This window comes from Ambystoma mexicanum, chromosome 8 (assembly GCF_040938575.1).
Source record: "Ambystoma mexicanum isolate Mex_15411 chromosome 8, UKY_AmexF1_1, whole genome shotgun sequence".
Classification (NCBI taxonomy): domain Eukaryota; kingdom Metazoa; phylum Chordata; class Amphibia; order Caudata; family Ambystomatidae; genus Ambystoma; species Ambystoma mexicanum.
In genome coordinates this window covers 769,144,360-769,169,272 of record NC_090929.1, presented here as the reverse complement: position 1 = coordinate 769,169,272, position 24,913 = coordinate 769,144,360, and positions in this window count along the sequence as shown.

Below are 24,913 nucleotides of genomic sequence, written 5' to 3'. Positions count from 1 at the left end.
ATACATTTCTTTAAACATACTTTCAGTATTTGCCAGTGAGGTTTTGTTGATTCCTCAGTGTCACACTCCTCAAACAGTGTCCCGTGATTTGCTCAGCCACCATGTACTTTGTTATGCTTTCCTGTATTCCTCGGGCTTTTTCCAACACCGGTTTCATTTCGACAAGCAATTCATTGCTCCTTTTTAGCATTGAGCCGTACTTGAATTCTCACTTTCATACCCTCCTTGGTATCCTCTTGACTTTGTCAATACTTGTTTTATGCAACACATTCCTTGATGTCTGTCTCATGCAATACGTTGCTTTCACTCCATTTAAAAGTGTTCACATGGCTTTTCACTCTATTTTTATGTATTCAATTGACATTTGACTCTTTGTGGAATTCAAAAGTGCATTTGATTAGTTTCAGTTTATTCGATATCCTAAAGGTACTTTCTCTGGCATTCAAAAGTACTTTTAATTACTCTAAATTGATTTGGCATCTGTAAAGAACCTTGTTATGAACTACTGGAGCGTCCCAGCATGAGTGTGCATTTGCTTTACACTCACTGGTCGCATTCGGCATTGCTCTTCTTAACATCCTTTGCGACAGGCTTTTCCAGGCTTCTTCGGCTCCTGGCTTCCCCAGAATGTGCCTCTCACTCACGGTCTCCGTCAAGTGCACTCCATGCTTTCCTTGTTTCCCGCAACCAGGGACAATGGGAGTTCCACAACTTCTGTAAAGCAGACCCACTCCGGCTGGTAACAGGACACCTGGACTCTCGCACAGCCAACAACCGGAATCCCTGTCTCTTGCAAAACACTACTTCAGCCACCTGGGTTTCCAGCTTCCTTTCCTCCAGCTCGTTTGCCTCTTCTCAAAACGGCACGCATTTTAATATTCAGTAGGTGTGTTAAGTCTTCCCAGGTGTGGGTCATTGAGTTATTTTGCCTGATTATGGAGAACTCCATTAGGCAAAAATGCCTGGTTGTTCCACTGGTACGCCACCATAGCCCTCTTCCTCGTCTCAGTATCAGAGTGCTGTTAGAACAATCTGATGTAATAAAAAGAGCATTTATACCTCTGTTTTGTCTCTGATATATGTATGTGCATCAGTAAAATGAGGATGTGTCCTCCTAGATGGGCTCTTCCTCATCCCAGTACTAAGGTGTGGTTTCTGGGGGACAGTTTGGAAGGAGGAAAAGGTTGACAATATCCCACAATGGCTTTAGGCATAGAGGGCTCATTGTGAAAAAGGAAAATGGGCATACCATGTCTCACCTAAGGACTTCCTTTCCCACTCCCCAAGTTCCCTCAACGCAGGTGATCTTTCATCACATATTCACCCCCAGGGTCGGGATCCAAAAGCAATGGCCTTTTCCTAGCCACCTGAGAGGGGGATCCTGCGGAAAAAGAAGTGAGGATGCCCTCAGGATCCTCACATACCCTTCCCCTATGAATAGTGCCTCTCGCACCAGGGACAGAGGTACAATTGTGAGTAAATAAAGGTTTTAAACTATGTTGTTTAAAAAATTATACTTTTTTTCACAGAAAACAAGCCAGAGATTCCAGCCTTATTAACATTTGCCAGCCAAGGACAGACTTAAGATCCCGTACCAACCTCCAAATAGAAACAAGACACTGCGAGAAGAGTACATTCAGAGGAACGGCATTTTCCTATCTGATAGCCAAATTATGGAACTCGAACCCTGAGGAAATAAGAACAATAGAAGACTACCTCAGTTTCAGGACAAGTCTAAATCCTGGCTTGTTTTTAACTCACTGAGAAAAACACAAATCAAGCATTTAACAACCACACCACGAATGGACTCCCCAATCCATAAATCCCTGCTTCTACAAACTATAAACCGGAAACAAGGAAAACAAGGGATACATTCATAAAGGAAAACAATAACTACAAAAAACCAAAACCCACTAACCACTTCTTCTCTCCCACACTACCCAGACTTCTCATCTACAATACACGCAAAGAGGGCTAGTGAATGAACCCATCAAAACACACAAACCACACATCATTCTAAACAAGCTACAAACACAAACACCTTACACATCAAACAAGGCAAGCACTGGATGCCACCCTTCTGGACACAACAAGCCCAGTGCACAAAACAAAACACATCCAGAAAGCTCATATGCACAGACACCAGTTGTCCCTCATTCTACATGCATCAACAGATGAGGACAACTTCTATCCTATCCCTACCTCCCTCACTAACCAGCCCTACCCACCTTTACTTGAAGACCCTTGTGAGTTTCTGCTGACCCTGAACGTGGCACCATGTTTCCCCTCCTCTTTCCTTGGTCCCCACCCTCCCCTCCAATTTATTTTTCTCCCTGACCCTCTTGCATTACCCCCTTTTACTCTTCGGCAAGCGTGATGCATTTTCTTTTCTGAACATATTTTACAACATTACTGTGGTATCTTGTGAGATTCCAAGATATTCCTCTCACAAGCCCATTCCATCTAGGCTTGGCAGTTTGTCTGGGTTTCCCAATAGCACAAGCCACAAGGACATTTAATAGCATAGATGATATTGCTGCTATCACATGTCGCGAATCTCAAGAGATGTGCATCAGGAATTCCAACCCTAACTCTGCTGTGGCCAGACATTGGCTGGAGAAGAGATATAACTTGTCTCAGTTAAGGTTCCAGACAGTTGAAGTTGTTCAAAAATGAAATCCTCATGAGGACATTCATGCTAAATTGGACAGAAGAGAAAACTTCTGGATAGACCGTCTGGGCTCTCTTGCCCCCAATGGGATGAAGAACTGAACTACCTATGCTACATCTGATAACCCCCACTTATGGTCAGGGGACTTTAAATGTGGGTCTTGCATTCACATCAACCAGCTTTCAATTGTGGAACTGATCACTTTTCCATGTAGTACTGTATAACTCCCAGCTATTGACAAGAGGTGTTTATTTTGTGTCTTTTTCTCACATCTGGCAGTACCACACTGCGTACATCTTTATTATTATTTATTCTTGCTACATTGCTCAACCTCCATTCATGGACTTTAGACTTTCACTTTGTGATGTGCTTTCACAACTGCCAGCACCACATTGGGGACATTTTCTGTATTTGCAGTGAACATTTTCTATGTGCACTATATTTTTTACTTTGGTTCCATTTGGGACTTTTTCTGGTCGTTTTCTTTCAGTTTGCAATTGCCGACCTGACAGTACGCTCAAATTGACTTCAGGTAATTTAAGTGCCACAGTGTTTTCAATCAGCTCCTATCCGTTCATTTTTGCACTTTTGCCAGCTCACATTCACTAACTTCTTAAGTTTGACACGTACCAACTTCTCCGTTGCCATGGAGAGACTGGGATGCTAGGCAACGCAGGTGGAGCCACACCCAAGGGTGTGCCGCTCACTGCCGCATAACCGGTCAACAGTCTCAGGGAGCCACAACGTGTTGTCCCGTACCTTTGTAATCATACTGACATTTTTACTATGACCTAGGGAAACATACCTAGGATTGACTGACGCGTCCTGATCTCTCCACCCCAGGAGGGATCGGGCACGAGGCATCACAGGCGGGCTACACCTAACAGTGAGCCATGCCTCAGCATCCTATCAGTCTCCATGACAACACCTTAAAACTATTGAAGGCACGCGCGCGTGCATTCTCCATAGACTGTCTGCATTCTGCTTGTAGCAGGTAAGCGGCTGCTTCACACGCCGCTGCATGTACTTTTAACTTCTTTGCAACTTTTTCTGTGCACACTGAGGTGTGCATTCCATGCACACTGATGTTCTTATTTCACTTCTGTTTAATTGTAGAGCATGGAATCGAGTGGATATTACACATTTGTCTCTCGCTTGAGGAATTATTGGACTTGACTGCCTGGTCATATCACAAAGGTACCTTCTTATTCTTTTTCCTTGGTACTACCACACGCTTCCGGAATGTAGCTCTTCAGTATTGTAATCTGGTATTACTATTTTGGTCTGTTTTTTCCCGTTTCACATCTCTGCACGCATACAATACGGTATGTACATTATTATTCATTTAATTTTTTATGTGTATTGGGAACACCCTATCCTATGTGCTAATTGTATTAAATTTGTGAAACATGTTGATTTGTTTATTGTAAAATTCTGTAGGCCTCAGCCATGATGAAGGAGTATCTACTCCGAAATACATTGGCTTTAGAGCTCTCCCTAAAATGAGGCAACAGCTGGCCTGTTGGATATTACATTTTTGTTTTTTGCACTAAAGAAATCTCAGGACTTTCAGTTTGAAACCTGATTTCCAATTTAAGTATATGTTCTTAAGAACTTTCCAGAAAGGGGATCTACTTGATTTACCCTTCCACAATCTTTTGGTAACTCCGCAAGGGGAACAGTGTGAGAGTGACTGGCTAACTGTGTGGTACCCACCCAGTTTTTTCGGTTTAAAGTTGTTTGGATCCAGGTGTCTTTGGATCTGTTCTACCAGTCAACTCCTCGAAATGTTTGTTAACTCAATTATCTGCTCACTATTTAACCCATCATTGAAGCTAATCAGTTGTGCCCACCTCCTAACTTCATCACTTTCACATGTTAAACATTTTTTGTAAATCATGTCCTAAATGTTTGTGCTTCAGTTGTTTAGCAAGTTAAAAGAAATGTCCAATTATTTTTTGCTGCAAACCACTTCCCTTCATCACCTCCACATTCAATTAATCAGTACTGATAGAAACACCCAATATTGCGCCACCACATCATGGAGATTTGGGCGATCGCCCCACACTGAGCAGCACTGCCCTATTCTTGTTAAGCCATGCATTATTGAGATTGTTTATTATACGCATATTTGGCCCTTATTCACAGATTGTTTTCCAATGGGGATTTGCCATTGTAAAACGGTTCTGTGAATTAGGCCTAGATGCGGTTTTCACATAGCTCAATTTTCTCCTGATCTGTGCAGGCCGTTCCAATTTCAGTGTGTACAAGAGCAACACAATAGCAGCACCCACTACTTCACAACCCAGAGCGTATATTGCATCGTCTCTAGTGACTGGTGATGCTTATATATTGCATAGACGTGTTAAAATGTATTTCTTGATCTGACAGTTTAGATCTTGATTCCATCTTAACCCACGGTCTGCCTTTAGGATGAACTGTACTCACTCAGCTTGGTGAAGCGTTCAAAACAACTTCAACAAATGTGACATGCTGTTCCAGCTCAGAAAAGAATGACTACATCTGCGATATGCTGCTGGGAGCTGGGTAATTTTTGCATTGTTGGAATCAGCGATCCATCAGCGTTGGAAGCATGCAGCTGATCCGTGAAATCTGAAAATCACTCCAGTAAATTGGATTATAACTATCGTGGGTCATGTTATAGTCGGGAATGTGCCACACATTGCAGCCACAATAGGAAAGGACGCAGAGGCCATCATGGAGGCATCCGTGCGATGATGCGTTGGCAATAAAAATTCTGCACAGGCATTTCTGCAGAGTGTGTATCAAAAAAGGTGCAATTCGTGTAAGATAGTTCAACAGTAGAGGGGTTTCATTTGCATATCAGAATGTTTTTATTGATTTTAAAATATGGTTTTTGGAACAAAGGTAAATTAGTACAAATATTCCAGGGCATTCTTTGATTTTCTATAACTTTAAGCCGTGTCAGGGATTTAAAAAATAACATTCATTGAGAAACACTATGTGTTCCCCAACTTAAGACTTCTTGACGCTGGTTTGTGGGGGGACATATTTTTAATTGGTATGCATTTTATTTGGTAAGAAACACTTACACATCATATGCTGCAGATAGGCTATTGTTGTACACACACAAAACACAACTATTGACCTGGGAAACAGTGGCAGAGGGCGGAGATTGGGAAAGGGATGGCCGCTCCCTTGTACCCAAAATATGTCCGGGTGTGCCCCCCACCCGCTCCCCGTATTGCCGTGCTTGCAGTAAGTGGAGTGAGGGGGGAGCTGCCTCAGTAGAGTCTCCAATTATTAGAGCTGCAAGTCTGGCACTGGATTGATTTGTTGGGCCTTCTCATCATCGTGTGTCTTTTATGGCATGTCGTACACCATGGTCTCTAGCATAGCAACGATTAGGAAGTCTGACGTCTAAGTGAGCACGATGCCTCGGAAAGCTACGTGTCTCGGGGCCTGGACTGGATGGGAAGAGAACTGAAACGCTGCATGGAAAGTTACGTTTGCAACAAAAAAAAACGTGTTTTTGTGTGCTTGTTTGTAAGTCTGTGTGTGTGCTATAGTTCACGCGTGTGTGTGTTTAGCATGAGGGTCAGCCATATTAATGTGGCATGCTGCCATTTAATGGAAACACTGGGACAGCGCTGAATATAAAGTTGCTGCTGATATTCAGCCAAAACACGACGTTCATATATTTTTCAATTAGTGTCGATTTTGTTTTCAGTTTGTTTCCTTCAGTGGTAGTAGTGAACAAAGAAAGTAGTGGAACTGTGACTCTGGTGGGCCGCGGAAGGAAGCATGGTGGAGCACGTGTCTAGGGGTTGTGACTAGGGGAGTTTGACATCCAAGTGGGTAGAACAGGCAAATAACTGCTGAACCCATATGCATGCATTAGTAATGGCCGAACCCCAAACCCTCACCCATAATGATAGGCTCACATTTATAGGACCCAGGGAGGCACTGCGTCTTTGTTGTGTATGTGGTGGGGGCTGCTGTTGTCGCAGCCCCCGGCCGGATAGCCGACTGACCCCCTGGTGAGGGCAGATCTTTAAACCTGGGCCCTGCCTGATGGTTGTTTCCTTATGGCGCTTGGAGGAAGGGTGCGATGACTGTTCGCACCTTACCCTTCCGTGGCTTTTGTGCTGCCGAGACTGCGTGTCTCCGTAGCTGGGGGGAAGGAGAGGAGCAGGCACGGGGGGTTGGGGCTGCCCCTCTCCCAGCTGCCGATGGTAACAGCAGTTACCCTGCCTCGCTTGTGGGATGCCCATGCAGCATTGCCCAGAAGGGGAGGTCCACTGAGCTGTTTTAATAGTTATTCATTTTCTTTATCTCAGTTGGTCGGTCATTTGAATCATGTATATATATAATCTTTGCTAAAACTTACTGATCTTAACACTGCTGGAACCAATACCTAACTCGTAATTTAACAGATGCTGCTTCAACAGGGGCCATTGTGAAACAATGACTACTGATCTGCCGGAGAAAACGGATGAGTAGTGGCTAAACCAATATTGAATTGATCCCAATCATAAATGTGAAACAGACGGCATGATCGGTATAGCTCCTTTCATTTTTGTGGTAAGGTGAGTCAAGGGTAAGCTATACTGTTCAGGAAGGGTAGTGAGTGATAACAGTAGAAGAACTCAGCAATAGTAGCACGACTGCAAAATAAAAGAATGCCAAATCAAGGTTCTATAAATATATATATATATATATTATATGGATGCAATAGCGTCCATGTAGTTATGGTTAAGTTGGTGTTTCCATATGAAGAGCATTTTTTGGGTGGCTTATAACTTCGCTCCCTCTGGATGAATCCTCACCAAACTTTGCAAAAAAAAGTATATGGCCCACTCTGAATTTTTTTGTAAAGTTTGGGAAAAAACTTTGCGCACGCCTACAGCCCAAACCGCTGGACGGATTTACACCAAATTTGCGGCAGGAGCGGGGGCTTGGTCCCGAAAGCGTGATTTTGCAAATTTGGTGTAAATCCGTCCAGTAGTTTTTAAAAAAATGACCAAAATGTAAGGCAAAATAATTTGTGATATCTCCGTTCGCTCCGTGGACGGACTTCCCGGTTCGCTCCGCGGACAGTGCCCTGATTGGCCGAGCGGCTTGCACGATGTCCGCGGACATCCGACGTGTTCGCTGATTGGACGGCGTGGGGCGTGGAGCGCGTCAGATTTTTGGTGGCGCCGACATCTTGCATTCGCGAACGACTGCGGACAGCGAGGTGAAACTTGGTTTCAAAATTGTATTTAGTGGAGTGTGTTGCTGTGTAAGAGTGTTTGGGGAGGGTGGGGGAGTATGAGATAGGTGCAATGTTGTATTTTTTAGACGCTTTTGTTTTGTTCGATTTGTATGCGGACAACACGGCTGTTCTGAAATGTTCGTAAATAAACAGAATGGATTTGGTGTCAAGTTGAAAGTGTTCTAAGAACACTTGTGGGGTCCTGGAATGTTCGCAGGTGGTGTCCTGAAGACGTTGTTTGTATTGTTCGTTGGCAAGCTGAAAGTGTTCTAAGAACACTCGTGATGTCCTGAAATGGTCGTACATAAAGAAAATGGGAGTGACCTGAGGACGCTGTCCGTATCGTACTCTGGCAAGTTGAATGTGTTCTAGGAACTTCCTTGTGTCCGCGGACATTAAAATGGTTGCAATGCTTGAATCTATGGGTGTGATATGCTGCGGTGGTTGTGGCCAGGGCATAGAATGTTGGGTGCATGGCCATTTGGCCATGCACCCAAGACTCTATGCCCTGGCCCCAACCATCGCAGCATATCACACTCATATGCCATGCACCCAAGAGTCTATGCCCTGGCCACAAGCACCGCAGCATATCACACTCATATTGGCTTATAACTTTGGGTCAAAAACAAATTTATAAGGAGCAATGTTATAAACCAGTATGGGTGTGATATGCTGCGATGGTTGTATTTATCATGTTACACTTACTATTTGGTTTAGTAACGGGAGTTCATGTTTTTCTTGTTCATTTCTGTGATAAAAGAAAATAGCATGTTAGTATTAGTATTTTATAAAGAATTATTACATTGTACAATCAAAATTTTCTTCTTTTTTTTGACCCTTATATTTAGTAGATGACAAACCAGAGTACTGTGCAATTTGCTCAGTTTCTGAGATTGTTGCTAAAATGTTTGGGTCTGTGAGAGAAAAAAAATCCATGTTGGATTAAAAAAAAAAACTTTTTCTGTTATGCTACAGTTTGTTTGTTTGTTTTCAGTGTTTACTTGTTATTTCTGGCTAATGCTTTATACATTGGATTGTTCCAGGTTTTGGGAGCAGTAAGATATTAGGTATTTGTTTGGATATTGTAAAATTGTGGAGCAGTTAGATACCAGTAGGCATATTCTAACTGTTTATTTTTTAATATAATTTCGTGGTATTGATTTATCTGTTTGGATATTTCTAAATTTTGGGACAGTTAGATACCAATTGGCGTATTCTAACTGTCAATTTTTTCTCTATTTGAGTGGTATTAATTTATCTGATTTAGTTGTTGTAGCATCTTCGGGCAGTTAGATAGCTTTTGGAATATTGTGACAGTTTATATTTTTTCACTACAAGTGTACTTAAGGTTTAAGTACAGTTTAGTTATCAAATTTTGGTTTTAAGAACATTAAATAAGCGTTTGTAAGATTTGCTGGTAATCTCTTCTTTAGAGTAATAGTACTATGATTACATTCAAACCATCCACATTTCTTTTTTATATATGCAGTGTAGTGCCCTGAATTGGTTGTGGGTCCTGCGTTGTAGATTATACCTATTGTTGTGAAGGTTTTCCTACCAACTGATATTTGACCATGTGTGAATCCAGTCAGCTTGCAGTTGTTTTTGGTACCATCTGCATTGTAACATAGAAGCATTAGTATTACGTATTTACTATGTGTTTGTATTACTAACGTGGAGCGATTATCTGCATTGCAAGTCAAACATAATCTACCATGGTTTGCATTTTGTACAAGTTGCTGATGGAATGGATTCACAATTCGGTATTGATATATACACAAAGCGTTCATTGGGGATTTTTTCCTGTGTCACATTGTTGCAGAGAGTGCATGTATGTTTCCACATGTATAAAATCTGGAAGATTTCATTTATAGGTATGTTTTTGTTTTCCAGTAATAATAGTAAGTACATTAGAAATTCTTGTGGATCTTCCTGAGAGTTTATAGTGAATTTCACAATTCCAGCACAGTAGTCCAATTGTTGTCTTATTCCATGAACACTATACGGGTTGTCGGGATTGTTTGTTGCGTTTCTATGAAGTACTAACTTTTGCATACACAATGGGTCTGTAAAGCGTAAGTAAATGTTGTCAACAATTGGTGGTAATTGAAATAGAATATTGATTGCTACATTTGCGTACCAACTTTCACCAATTTCATTTATAAGTTTAAATGGACCAGGTAGTTCTGTATCGGAGTGATTTTTCTTTAGTTTGTCTTCCTTCTTTGACAAAGTACTTGGTTTACTTTCCCTAATTGGTTCTTTTTTGCTTGTGGTACTTGATGAAGTTTTAGTTTCTTTTACTCTCTTTGGAGGATTTGCAGTGACATCCTGTTGCATTTCTGTTTGATTTAGTTTTCTTTTAGAACATTTTCCTTTTTGTGGAACAGGATATGTTTGTAGATGGGGGGTGTATAGTGAACAAAGTCTATTGTATTCTAAAATGCAAGGAATATCAGCGTTTATTTTACTTGCATCAAAGTTGATTAGAAATAGACTGTCAAGTGTACGTAAGCGTGATAGTGCTACGTAGCTCATGCCTTCTTTAAAGACTGTGTTACCAATGTCTATCATTGCTTTGTCTAGGTAAGACTTTGTGATTTATGAATGGTGACTGCGTATGCAAGAGTTAGAGAAAATTGTTCTCTGCATACATAGATGTCTTTGAAGAGAATGAATCGAGCTGTTGAGCGTCCTATTCCTTTTACTTCTGAAAGTTTGTCAAAGAGAATATTGACAAACTGAATTTTTTTGTCACTTGGGTATGTTTGAAAGCCAACAACTGTACCCAGTGCTCCATTAACTAGTCCTTGGTCCACGTCAAGGTTACGTTTCAGCATTACTCTGCAATTTAAGGATAATTTCAATATCTTTTCCAAGCCTGCTGTGTTTGAGATAGATTTTTCTAAACTATTTAGTCTTGTTGGGGCTTGGTCACACATGGGTAGTGTCATTCCATGTACATCTAGTTTGTCTGTGGTGCTAATTTCCATTATTGGTTGCATTTCTTTTACTTAACATTATTTCATTGAAATTGAAACAGCATGCAAGAGTTGGCATTAAGGCCATACAATTGACATAATTGTTCCATAACATCTGTAGCACATGCATTATCACCAAAAAGTGCATGAATGTGCCGGGTTTTCAATATTGCTTCTGCTTCTTTAGAAAGTATACCAACTCTGATACTTTTTAAGATGTTGGCATAAGTGAGATCTGCAGATTTGCACATGTTTTCTGTTAATTCTCTGCATTGGAAATGTTGCCAAAGGTTGACATTTCCAATGCTGCCAACAGTTTTACGGCAGAGTTTATGTCCTAATGTTTTAAAAATAGCCTCACCTTTTACTGGTGTGAATTGAAGAAGATCTCCTAAAACAATCATGTGTTTTCCTGCAAAGAGCTCTTCATAGTTTGTTTTGAGTACTTCTTGTAATCTGAGATGAATCAAAGCCAAGATTAGGTTGGACGCCATGCTCACTTCATCTATTAGTAGCATTTTCATTTGTTTCAATACTCTGCGTAGTTCCATTGCAGCTTCTGCAGAAAGTTTGTAATAATCTAATTTGTTTTGGTGTTCTACTGGCAGGAGTAGTAATCCGTGTAAAGTGACACCATCTATGTTGTAGGCAGCTAAACCTGTGGGGGCAGTGACAACAGCTGACAGTTTGTTGTTTGTCAATTGTTGAAGGCACTTACTGATGATTTTGTTTAGGAATTTTTTGCCAGAACCAGCTTCACCACTGATATACAATAGTATAGGTTTGTAATTTTGACAGGTGCATTCTTTGTTTTCATGTTGTACACCATGTGCAATTTCTTTTGTTACTTCTTGAAAAATGCTACGTTGCTCATTGTTTAGCTTTGATTGTAGTATAGTTAAGTCTTCTTTATCTTCATACTGACACATGGTGTTTTCTACTTCTATCATAGCTAATTCTGCCTCATTTGTTATTAGTGGGTCTCCCAGTGGTTCTTGGCTTCCTGTGACAGAAGGTTGACTACTGTCAGGAGTGTCCTTATCTAGTTGGGCCTGGAGTTATTCTTCGTGTTGCTGTTCATTGTGCAACATTGTTTTGTACTGTGCAAAGTTTACATCAGTTATACTGCTTTCATTTGCTTTGAAAGCGTCTTCATATGAGTCATAGTTATCTAGTATTTCTTCTTCTTTTCTACATGGTTTAAAGAGTTGTAGCAGGGACATGAAATATACTTCATTATGTTGAGGAGTCTTTAATGACAATTTGATATGATTAATTAAATTTGGTTTGGTGAGTTTTACTAAGCTGCTTTCACAATTTGTCACTTTGTATTTACGGTTTTGTTCATCAGGTTTTATATTATTTTTGTATGTGTAGTTTTGGACTATGTGGTATAGATACATGGTTTCCAAAGCGGTACTCCTGTTTGGGTAGTATGTGTCCAATAAATTGTTTTTTAAAATGTCTTGGCTGTTGGGATCATGTTTGGCTATTGTTTCTATATCTTCGTATGATTTTAGAACTCTTTTTCTAGATTTAGCTGGACCAAGACTTAGCCATACTAAATTTGCAGATTTACTATACAATGCAGTACCAGTTAATCGATCAGCTGCTTCATAGGATCCACATTCTCCATGGGACAGCATTTTTATGCACAAGCTGTATAATTTCTGAGACACTGTTTTATCTTATGACAGGTCATTCCAGAGGTCTTGGAGCTCTGTCTTTTCTGATTTGGTTAAGTATGCTGTGACATATCGTGCAACTGCAGTAGAATTGTCTGCAATGTACTGCAAATCTTTCTTTGCATTCCATTAGTGGGCAATGATTGCATTGTAATCATTGATATATTTTTCTTCTTCTTTTCTTTTTATGCAATATGTATTTTTAGGTGACTTACCTTTCACTATGTCTAACTGAAGACATGAGGTTGTTCACTTGACCTGTATTTGTTACTGGTCTAGGGAAACCAAATCGCATTTGGTGTAGTATTTCCCTTTTTTTTGTATTTGCACTGACAGTATTTGCCACATTTGTGTCTTTGGAATTGTAAACTTTTTGCATGAAGATCACTATTTGTGGATTCTGATGGAATTTCACAAGTGACATATTTTTCAATTAACTGTAAAACAGTGGCATCACTGTCTTGACCAAATTTCGGAGCATCTTTAATCCATAAAAACATGTGGACATGTGGTGCTCCTCTGGCTTGGTATTCTTTTCTCCAAAAGAAGCGTTGCACTTCTCCAAGGGGAGGAACAGTTTTATTACAAATAAAATGTAGCATAGCAATGAAACGATGGTGAAAAAATCTTGAAACATTAACAGGATCCTGAGAACAAAGTTCTCCAGGTGTTAGTATTCTATGTTTGTTTTGTTTTCATTTGATATGCGTAGGAAAGCATGTAAATCTTCCCATGCATATTCTGCACACCTTAATGTAACAAACCAAGTTAGTGGGCCAAGGTTTCTGATCATACAACGTACATCTCCATGACTTCGAAAACAGTACTCTTTAGTACCACGCATATTTGCTAATAGATTTGTAAGATTTGCTTGTAAAACCTCATCTTTTTGTTGAAATTTTTGTAATAATTGTGTAGCTGTCATATTTTTAAAGTGTGATCCTGATTTTAATATGTGTGCAACTCCGTAACATAAATTTGCTAGTTCACTTTCAAAGAGTAGGTGGAATATGTATTGCACATTTTGTCGAAATCTGGGATCTTCAGAATACATTCGTAATGAGCGATATTCTGATGCTGATATTTGAATAAGTCTATCATCATATCTTCCTCCTTTGCCAGTAGGAAAGAGTAGAGGAAAAGCACGTGCTTCTATACTTTTTTCCCATATGCTGATTGGTGATCCTTTTGTTTGACGCATTTGGTACGTTTCCAGTGCATCTTCTATGGTGTCATTAAAGTGCAATGGATGAATTGTATAATGGTCTAAAGTGTTTGATATTGTAGCAGGATCTAGGAGCTCAAATTGACCAGCTTCTTGTGTCTCTTGAATTATTTCAGTTGTATCTTTCAAGTTTTCTCCAATATTAATTTCTTTGTAATATTCATTATTCTCTTTAAGATATTGCAGGGCTTCTCTAACTTTATGTAAATCTACCAGTTGTTGCCAAATTTGTTTATCTTTTGTAGGTACTCCATTTACCAAGATAATTAAAGATTGTTGAATTGGATGTTGCACTCCTAGAGTGTGCACATTTTCTTTTAGATCTAATGGTAAATACACTACTTTTCCACGAATACCTTTCACTAATTCAGAGGGAGGTAATTTTGCAGTTTTTGGTTGAAGGCGTATTATTGCTTGAAATGGGTGCACTGTTTGAATTATGATGCTCTCATATAAATTAAGTTGTTGAAGGGGTTTTGGTAGTGGATATAATTCCAAGTTATTTGTGATAGCACGTGAAGGAGTTTGGTTGTTGTCAAGTTTTGTAGTGCAGTAACTGCAAAGTATTATGGGGCCAGTTATTTCGTATTTGTTTTCTGCTATAAGGTAGAGAGCTAATTCAAACCATTTAGAATCTTCATTGTCTTCTATTTTGTATGATAGGTCTAGAGTTTTTGTGTTACTTTTATAAAAAGTTCTGTGGCAACATACAAACACGTGGTTTGGTACTTCAGCTGAAGTACTTTCAAATTTTAGTATTTCTTTTTTGTATGTGTGTAGTGAAAGGTTGCCATGTGCAGAATTGTTACAGAGTTGGTTTACAGCTAATTCATCTTGTAAGTGGGTTTCACATCCAAAATATTTTGTCTGGATATAGTCGATTTCTTCTAGTAGGTCTTTTGCTGTACCATGTAGAATAATGTTATTTAAATTGGCTAGTGCTAAAGCAGGACTTTTAGCATAGTACAGTTTATAAACTAGATTTCTTATACTTGCATGATGTGTTGATATCCTTTTGATATCATGGAAGGTTGTTTTGCAAGTAGGTCCTGTAATGCAGGCCAATGAATGTCCTTGTAGTCCTGTGTACTTGCGTACTGGACAAGCATCCATAGTTTGCAGTAGTTTAATTTTGATTTTGTCTTTGCTTTTCAAGTATTGATTGAGGAAATGGCGTAAAGACTTGAAAATTTTTTTGGGAATGTTACACATTGACGTGCATGACCATTTGTACACTAGATGTTCTGTATCAGTTGAATGGAGGGGTAAATCTACGTTTTCAGGGCATATTTTTGTAAGTAGTACTTCTTGTTCCATTATGGTGTTATTAACTTTTTCATAACCTCGACCACTGCTTTTTATGGCAATTGTATTTGTTTGCTTTTGTTTGTACGCTTCTTCATTAAAGTATGGTTCTGTGCTTGTAGTGTGACTCTGTTCACCTCCACAGATATTTAAGAAGTTATTTCTGTTGACATTTCGTTTATTGAGAAGTCTTTTTTGTAATTTAGTTATTAGTTTTGTTAGTGGTTTCATTCTGCTTAACACTAAAATAAATAACTTTCTTTTGAGAAGAATTGCACTATCAACACTTCTAAGATTACTTTCCTACGATAGGTTTGAAGTGTTGAACCTGGTTTCTCTCCTGTTTTTATAAGATTTTGAAGGACTTTGTGATGGAACATTTTGGCTAAAATACTTTTCTTGGTATGCTTACTTTGTACTATATCAAGATTTATAGAAGAAGTTTTATTTGTAGTGATAGTTGATTTTCTGTTAATTGTTTTTTGGGTTGTTTTACTTTTTGATAGAGGAGGCAAAGTTTTTGTACTAGAAACTTCTTCTGTTTCACTGCATGACTGTATTAGCTGTTGTGTTTCAACTTTGCTCTACTTCTGCATTCCTTTCTACGGAGTTGCTTTTTGGTAGGCATTCTTTAGGGTCTGTTGAAAAAAATACAGAAGGTATGGATTGGGGTGTTCTGCAATGCATGTGTGTTGTGTGCATGAGTGTTTCAGTAAGATGATAAATATGTATGTAATGGTGTGTGATTGTATATCATCATTACCGCATTCATTAATGCCTCATTCAAGTCCTGCTCTGTCCCAGACAGTCTTAAAGAAGCCTGGGTGCGCCCACTTCTAAAAAAGCCCACTCTCGACCCCACGATGCCTAACAATTACAGACCTATAACAACTGTCCCCTTCCTTCTCAAGATTCTAGATAAAGTGGCACACAGCCAAATCCAACTATACCTCGAATCTAACTCCATCCTAGGCACCAGACAGTCAGGCTTCCGCAAAGGTCATGGAACAGAGACTGCTTTGCTGGACCTAAAAAACCAAATAACCAAGATATTGGACAAAGGTAAACCCGCCCTTTTACTTCTCCTCGACCTCTCTGCGGCATTCGACCTAGTGGACCACAAGACCCTCACCTCACACCTCTCCCACTCCGCACATTTCTCTGACCAAGCCACCTCCTGGATAACCTCATTTCTTGAAGGGAGGGCCATGAAAGTCTTTTCAAACATTTCGAGCGCAACACCATCCATAATACACTGCGGTGTCCCTCAAGGCTCCTGTACAGCACCTACGCTTTACAATCTATTCACTAAGCCCCTATTCGAGAAACTTGATGCACTTGGGATTGCCTACACCAACTACGCCGACGACACCCAAGTGCTCCTCCCTCTATCAGGCTCATACCACAAAGACGCCCTAGCTCTAAAACTCATATATGCCACCATTCAAGCCTGGATGGCCACTAACGGCCTATGTCTTAACGGGGATAAGACTGAAATCCTTATCCTCGGCCAAAAATCCACACTGGCCAGGCTAGACAGCTGCTATGCCAATTTCAACATCGACAACTGCACTATCCCAGTCCTATCCTCTGTGAAAACGCTAGGGGTCTACATTGATGCAACCCTGTCCATGGACAAACAAGTTAGTGCCATTGTCTCCGCATCTGCACTAAGCACTAAACTCATCAACGCCATTAAACCATTCCTTTCCAAAGAAAACTGCCTTTCAATAGCAAGAGCTACCATAGGCGCTAAACTTGACTATTGCAATGCACTTCTAGCCGGCACCTCTGAAAAAAACCTAAACAAACTCCAGGTCACCCAAAATAACGCTCTAAGAGAAGCACTAAACATCTCCAAAAGGGACCACATCTCACTGGCAAGGCAATCAGTTCACTGGCTCCCTGTCAAAGAACGCATCACCTTCAAGGTACTGACTACTACCCACAAATGTATCCACCACACTGCACCATCATATCTCTCAGACACCATTCTCAGACAGACCTCATCCAGACCTACCAGACTCTGCTACACTAACCAACTCACTGTACCACGCATCCACAAGGTTACAGCCGGGGGGCTGGGTTTCCCCTACATAGCACCAAAACTTTGGAATAATCTCCCCCACGTTCTAAGAGCAGAAGGCTCCCTCACAGCGTTTAGAAAAAAACTCAAAACCTCTCTCTTTAACTAAAATTCCTCTACCTACTGCCATTCAGGCACACATTGCTAACTATTGCTACTGCCCAAACTGTATGCATGTATGCCTCTGTATGCTGTAACTAAGACGCGCTTTCCCTGTAACCAGCGCTATTCTGTAACCAGCGCCACGATGCCTCAGGGCTGATTCTGTGCGCTTAACAAATGCGAATAAATAAATAAATAAATAAATATATTGGGAAGTACAACTACTAGGGATGGGTATTCTTGAATTAATGTGTTACTAAACTGGGGTTCAGATGACAGAAAAAAGTAAGCCAGTGGTGTGGAGAAGTATAAATAGTATATCTAAAGATATACAATTAAAACAGTTGTTTGTTCTACAACATCTAAATTCTAGCGGCTGAGTTGGATAATTTGTGTGTCGAAAAATAGGAATTTGTGGGCCATTCTGCCAGTAAATCACTGTTTAAGACGGGGGGATTTTTGGTCAGAATGGTGCAGAATCTCTATTTTTAGGCACAGAAATAGCATGAATTAACCTTACAGTGTGTTTGAGTAATAATTCAAATATTATGGTAACATTCTACTTACTTTTTTTCTAAAATGAGCAGTTTGCTTCTTAGTTGTTCTTTGTACTTCAAATTCAGCTGCTTCTTTTCAGGAGAATGATCTTCACTGCAATTGTAAAAGAAAGAAATTAGTAATTTGGTTTGTATATAACACTGTTTTTAATTTAGACATAGATTTTTTAAATTGAAATGCTCAGCGCCTTCTTCAAAACCATTAAAACTATTTTATGACTAACTGTAGGAAAGAAAATATCTTTACTATGGCTTGTGAAATTCATAATGTACCACTGTATACCACTATTCCTGTAACTAAGATGTTCCACGTAATAGTGAGTCAATGTCATAGCCTGCTTTTCCACGTAATAGTGAGTCAATGTCATAGCCTGCTTGTCCTATATAAATGTAAGTAATTATATAATTAAAAAAATTAAAACCAATTATGTATTTGTTCAAATATTATTGTTTGAGATTTGATCATAGAGTGTGCATGTAATTTTGGTTGATTATATGTAGTCTATATATTTTATTTCAAAAATGTTAGTTTAAAATTATTTGTGTGTGTGTATGAAGAAATTAAACGGTATAAAGGTTTGTAAGTCACAGTTCATTTTAGGACAATGAAAAAATGATCGTAGATTCGTTTTACAAATTATACAAGGTAAAAGTCGGTTAGAAAATATGTTCATGTACTGTATAGAAAATATGCATACCTGTAGTTTGTGTTCATGCATATTGATATGGACGAAGCTGCAAGTAGAAATCTTGGAGACTTGTATAGTATTTCTCGTAGATCGTGCTTGCCAATGGTATGAGACTTGTACTCCGAGAGATTCACCGTACATTTGCAGTGCTGATCTATGATGATGTAGTTACATGTACAGGTCTTGGATTTGATTGGTGGATGGTCATGTGATTTCTTAGCTACATCCAATGAGGGAATGGCACAGAGAGTGAAGTGGAAGTGGTAGAAGGGCTGTCCATGTTACGATATGTTCGCGGACATGGCGGTAGTTCTAGGACACCGCGTATTACATCTGGGGAATTTGGGGTGGGGAGGCATGCAAATGAGATTGAATGTAGCAAGGGATTGGTCAGTAAAGTTTAGTGAGTGTGTTGTGCTAGGAGAGGTTTTCTCAGATATTCGTTTTGCTGAGAGAAGAACAGATAGCTATGGCTGAGTGTTTCAAAAACAGATTGTGTGGATTTTGGGAGACTTGTGGATACATTGGTTGAAGGTGCATGCAGAAAGCTGTGGAGTATCTATAGATCTTGTATTCACACATGTGGAAGTGCACTGGCATGGAGTGCATGGAATGAAGTGTTTGGACTTTCTACCTCTCTGTGCAACTTTGAAGATAGAGGAACATCCAGACATAATTGTAATTCATCGTGGAGGGAACAGTTTAGGACATGTGTCTGGAATTTCTTTGCAATTTGCAATGAAAGAAGGACTTCAGAAGATCATGGACATGTTTCCAAACTCCAAAGTAATTTTTTCACAGATTGCGCAGAGACAAATGTTGCTTTGTTCTTTCTCATGTGGTCCACAAATGGAGAAAGCAAGGCGTAATGTTAATAAGGCTGTTTGTGCCTTCCTAAGAGATTTTGGCATGTCCTCTTTTCACAATGAAAATATTATGTTTTGTAGTACATACATTTTTCGCAGAGATGGAGTCCATCTTACTTATGCTGCCAATCAGATTTTTCTGAGAAATGTACAAAATGCATTGCGACCTTTTTTAGAAATACAGCATCCATTTTGAAGTAGGTGTTAAGTATTTATAATTTTTGACATACAAACACCTCCCAAAGGCTCTTTTCAGAGCCACCACTTCCTCCCAGAGAAAAATGCAATGGTTACAATAGGATAGCACCCCAATTTTGTTGATGTTCGTGAACTGTCCGCAGACTTTCAAGAAATACAAAGGGTCCTGCTTTATTTATCTTCACTTCTATTTTTTACCTGTGAAAGGCGGCTCTGAAAAGAGCCTTATTTTTTTTTGATTTTTGTTATTTTGTATTTGTTTTGGTTTTTTATACACGACACACTAGGTGAGGAGGGGAAAGGAGGGTAAAGGGGGGACACCAACCACAGGGATAAGAAAGGGCGAGCTGAGAGAGGAAGATGTAGAGTGGGTTTTATTTGTGTAGTGAGCAGGTCTTCTCATGCTGTGAGACGATAGTCTCAAAAGCACTCCGAAGTCACTCCCCCCTGCAGAGTACTGTGTCACAGTACATACATACAACTGTGACCCTCGAAAGGTAAGGGTCATCAGAATTCTGTATGGCCTGTGAGGCAGCTTGAGGAAGACGCTGTCCCACAGAGGTGTTCCTTGTGGTGACAGGATCAGAAACGGAGGATGAAGTAGAGGCAATCAACCTACTACGCTCTTCGCAAGGTACAACCTGGCGAATGGCCCCAGTGTGGAATGAGTTGAGGTGTCGGTGGTCCAAAAGCTATACGAACCATGCCTCCCGCGACTTAGTACCATTTTGCACTCATTGCAGGTGACACGGTTCGCACGAGCCTTAGGACCATTCCCATGAACGGTAAACAACCGCCACACCCAAGAATCACGCCGATGGCGGGTAGTAGGGATTTCCTCTACCTCATTCTCATCATCCTCTTCTTCCTCCTCTGTATCCTCACTCCTGTTCCCCTTTTCAGTCCCTTGGGAGATGGTGGTGGTGGAGGGTGTGGGGGTGGTGCTGAGGCAAATGTAGCACCAGGTGGCAATAGTGGAGCCATGGATGTCATCGGCTTGGAGATGGAAATCTGAAAATCTGCAAAGTATGCAGCAAAATGCAGTGTGCTCTGTGGAATAGCCAGAAACACAATGAGAATAATCTCTAGGGCGTGGTCTTTTAGAGGGGTGCTTAGACGCGGTTCGCGGACATGCGCGCCTTCCGCAAGACAGATCGAACACCAAAAAAGTTTCAAAAAGTCACAAAAACTATGTGGAAACTTAGGATTAGTATGTGGGATATGTGGTATGGTGAGTTTTCAATGAGAAATATTGTGGATTACTTGGAAATGTACTTTTAAACTGTTCGGGGACACGAACAGTGTCCGCATTCAGAACACGCGATCAGCGTGGGCGCGGTCACATGATTGCTTCGTGAGCATGTTCGCTAAGGAAGCGGCCGTCCGCAGGATACCCAATGTACGGACATTGTTTTGCGCATGCGCGTTGATGTTCTACGGACAGTGTTCGGGTCCTGACCTAATTAAAAGTGCGTCACACGTAAAACTAACAGTTACAGACAGCCGTTTGTTCTTAGCCCAGTTTAACTTACTTGTGAACAATACGGACAGACATATAGTCCCCAGCACACCTCCATGTTCATTTATTTACGAACAATTCAGGACACCACGAGTGTTCTTACAACAGTTTCAACTTGCTAACGAACACTACGAACAGGCATAGTGTTCTTAAGGACACCTCCATTTTCGTTTATTACGAACATTTCAGGACACTACGAGTATTCTTAGAACAGTTTCAACTTGCATGAGAACATTACGGACAGATATAGTGTCCTCAGGACACTTACATTTTCGTCTATTTACGAACATTTCCGAACAACCGCGCTGTCCGTGGACACCTAAATTGGTTTTAACAAAAAGAACTGAAACTAATTACAACACAATATAAAAAAGTGATCTTTATTTGACATATATTAACAATTTATGACTGAGAAGGTGGGGCAGAAACGGAAACAAAAACAGGAGAATTAGGGATTTCAACATAATTGGGATCAGGTGAAGAAGGGATGGAAATGTCATCAAAACGTTTTGGTCCATGGAGAGGGTTTGGGGTTAAATGAGTGGAATATGGTGAGGGGGGACAAGTACAGGTGGGACAATGGTATCTTGTTGTTAGTTTTAAGTGATCTTCCACAAAGTTTTTTAAATTGGTAAAATTTGCCATAAGTTGGTCCATTTTTCGTTTATGTGTTCCAGAGTGTTATCCACCGCTTCTTTTTCTGTAGTAGTTTCAATTTTTGTATGGTCTGTACACAAAACAAATGTATATGTTAAATGTATACAAAATAATATTTATTAATTGGTTTATATAGTAAAGTGTGTACCATTAGGTGCACTATCTTCTGACATTTCCTCTCGTGAGAAATGCTCCTCTAGCCACTCCAGAGTACTACACATTTCTGTGAGAAAACAAAAAAGTAATATATTTTTTTTTATCTAATACAGAACGTTTATAAATATATGAGTAAAATGAAGTGCACTTACTATTTCAGGTAAGATATGTGATGAGTAGTTTGTAAATCTGGTCTTGCTCTTAGTTGTGGAGTGTCTGTGAGGTAATTATGTTGGAAGCCACTTTATCTTCTTTTGGTATATTCCATTTTAGAACATATTGTATTTAAATGAATTGTTAGTGTGTTACATATATGGGTAACATTTCTTCAGTATTACTACATATACTTTGTATGTGTGTTGCTTTGTGAATTTGTTAAATGTTCCTATGTTATGATATAACAATTACACGTACCTCCCCAGAGATTTTAGGTGGTGGTACTGTTGTCCGAACATGTCCGCGGACAGTCAAATTCAGTAGAAAGGGTTCAGTATGTTCCATATTACATGTACATAAAGTCAAAGTTATTATTGTTAAGTTGTGCTACTAAAAAACTATGAAATTCAGTAAAAAAACTTTGTTAAAGGGACGTTATTGTTCAGTTGCGCTACCAAAAACTTATGAAATTCAGTAAAAAAACATTGTTAAAGGGACGTTATGGTTAAGTTGCGCTACTAAAAACCTATGAAATTCAGTAAAAAAACTTTGTTAAAGGGACGTTATGGTTAAATTGCGCTACTAAAATCCTATCAGATTCAGTAAAAAAACATTGTTAAAGGGACGTTATGGTTCCAAGTAAAACTGAAAAACCCCTGAAATTCGCCAGTTATGGTAAGCTAAGCAACCATAACTCGCACCACCACCGTGCACTGCTAAGACAAACACCCAGGACATCAAAGATGACATCACAAATGTCATTGATGACATCACTGATGACATCACATGTGCATTTACCTTTCATGAAAAGTCTGTACATGGTTTTCTTATTGTAATGTTAATAAAAAAAAGTGTCAAGGATCATTGGAATAAATATCAAGGGCTAATTAGTCCATCCAGTATACTAGGGTGCTCATGTGGAAACCTAGGCAGTGTGTGCAGCATACATGATGGAGGTTCAATATTCATAAGCTTGCCATGTTGAATAGTGAAATGATAACTGTTTTCTTATTAGACTTTTGCATACTGTGAAACATGTGATAAGAAGATAATAAAACCCACGTACTACATAATTGCATTATTATAGACAAAACACAAAGAGACAACACCACATACAAATATGAGTATATACAAGGAAATTACCTTTATGCAGAGAAATGATTGCTTTGTTTCAAAGCTGCTACTTACCCTATGTATATATATCGCATGATGTGACTGGACCCGAAGGAAAGTAGTGTGAATACAAGATATAAAAATAGGTGCATATACAGGGAAAGTACAGTAATAAAAAAACAACAGAACTATCAGACAGTGCTGATAACTCTACTGATAATGTTAATGCACAGAAAAGATTGCTGTCTTTCATGCTTGTGTCTTCCCCTATGTATATGTTTCATATGATATGACTGGACCCTAAGGGAATTATTGTAAGAACATACTTGAAGGATAAGTCTACAAATATACTACCTTTTCCACTTTTAATTCCTGACTGACTGTTACTGAAGAAAACCATGTGTCCTAGATATGTCAGTAAAGGAAAAAGGGGGGAGCCAGACATGTGATGTCATCAGTGATGTCATCAATGACATTTGTGATGTCATCTTTGATGTCCTGGCTGTTAGTTTTAGCAGTGCACGGTAGTGGCGCGAGTTATGGTTGCTTAGCTTACCATAACTGGAGAATTTCAGGGGGTTTTCGGTTTTACTTGGAACCATAACGTCCCTTTAACCAAGTTTTTTTACTGAATATATATATATATATATATATATATATATATATATATATATATATATATATATATATATATATATACGTATATATATATATGTTATAAACAATCCATAATGCTATTCACTAACTGAAGACACTAACAAAAAGTCACCTTTGATGATGCAGTCCGTGTTTTTAAGATGAAAAAGAGTGTTGAAAGCAGCACCACAGTTCCTGTAATGGCTTGAAGATTACAAGAAAGGTTGAAGCAGTTTGAAGGCAGCTCATAGCGGTGAAACAGGATTCCAATCTTCTTTGGACTTCTTAGGAGCTAGGAGGAGGCTGGTTCGAGTGCAACTGACAGAGTGGTAGGCTTGGTGCACAACGGGTCACTGGGGATGGTTAGGGAACATACCTTTCCTCACCCATCAATTCCATTTGCCTTCATGTACATGTCAGAGGATTTTGTAATGGACTGCACTGCCAGCGAAGGTTCAAAAGAGTATTCTTCTTCTTCTTCTGATGTCCAGAGTGAGAGACCCCTTTTTTATAAAGGCACAATGTGATAGGGGATTAGACAAAAGTTGTTCTGTTGGAAGGGGTCCAGCTTCTAATGCTGTGACAATTGACTCATGCCTTCTGATATCATATTGAAAGTGCCTTGTCCTGCATAATACAGAGGGAGAAGGAAGGACGAGGTCCCTAACTGAAAACCAAGACGTGAGACCCCTTCCTCGACCACCTTTTTCTCTAGCTACTCTAACTCTGCACATTTCCCATGTCAGCTGACTTTAATTGTCATTTAGTGTGCAACGCCATAGTATTAGGATGGCCTTTGTAATATGAGTGCCCCTTTGAAGGTTTCCCAAGAGATCTCCTGGAGCGAGCTCCTGTGCCTTGAGGGGAGGTGTTATCCATAATCACAGAGAATCAAAGGAATGCAGCATCCCAGATATTGCCTCCCCATGGGCAGTGAGGGCCGCCAAGCTAACTATGAATTTAAATCACCTTAACATCAATGTCCTGGGTTTGTAGGGTTGATACTTGCATGATATTGAATTTGAATGGCTTTAATATTTGTGTTTTCTTATCAGTCAACATAACATAACCA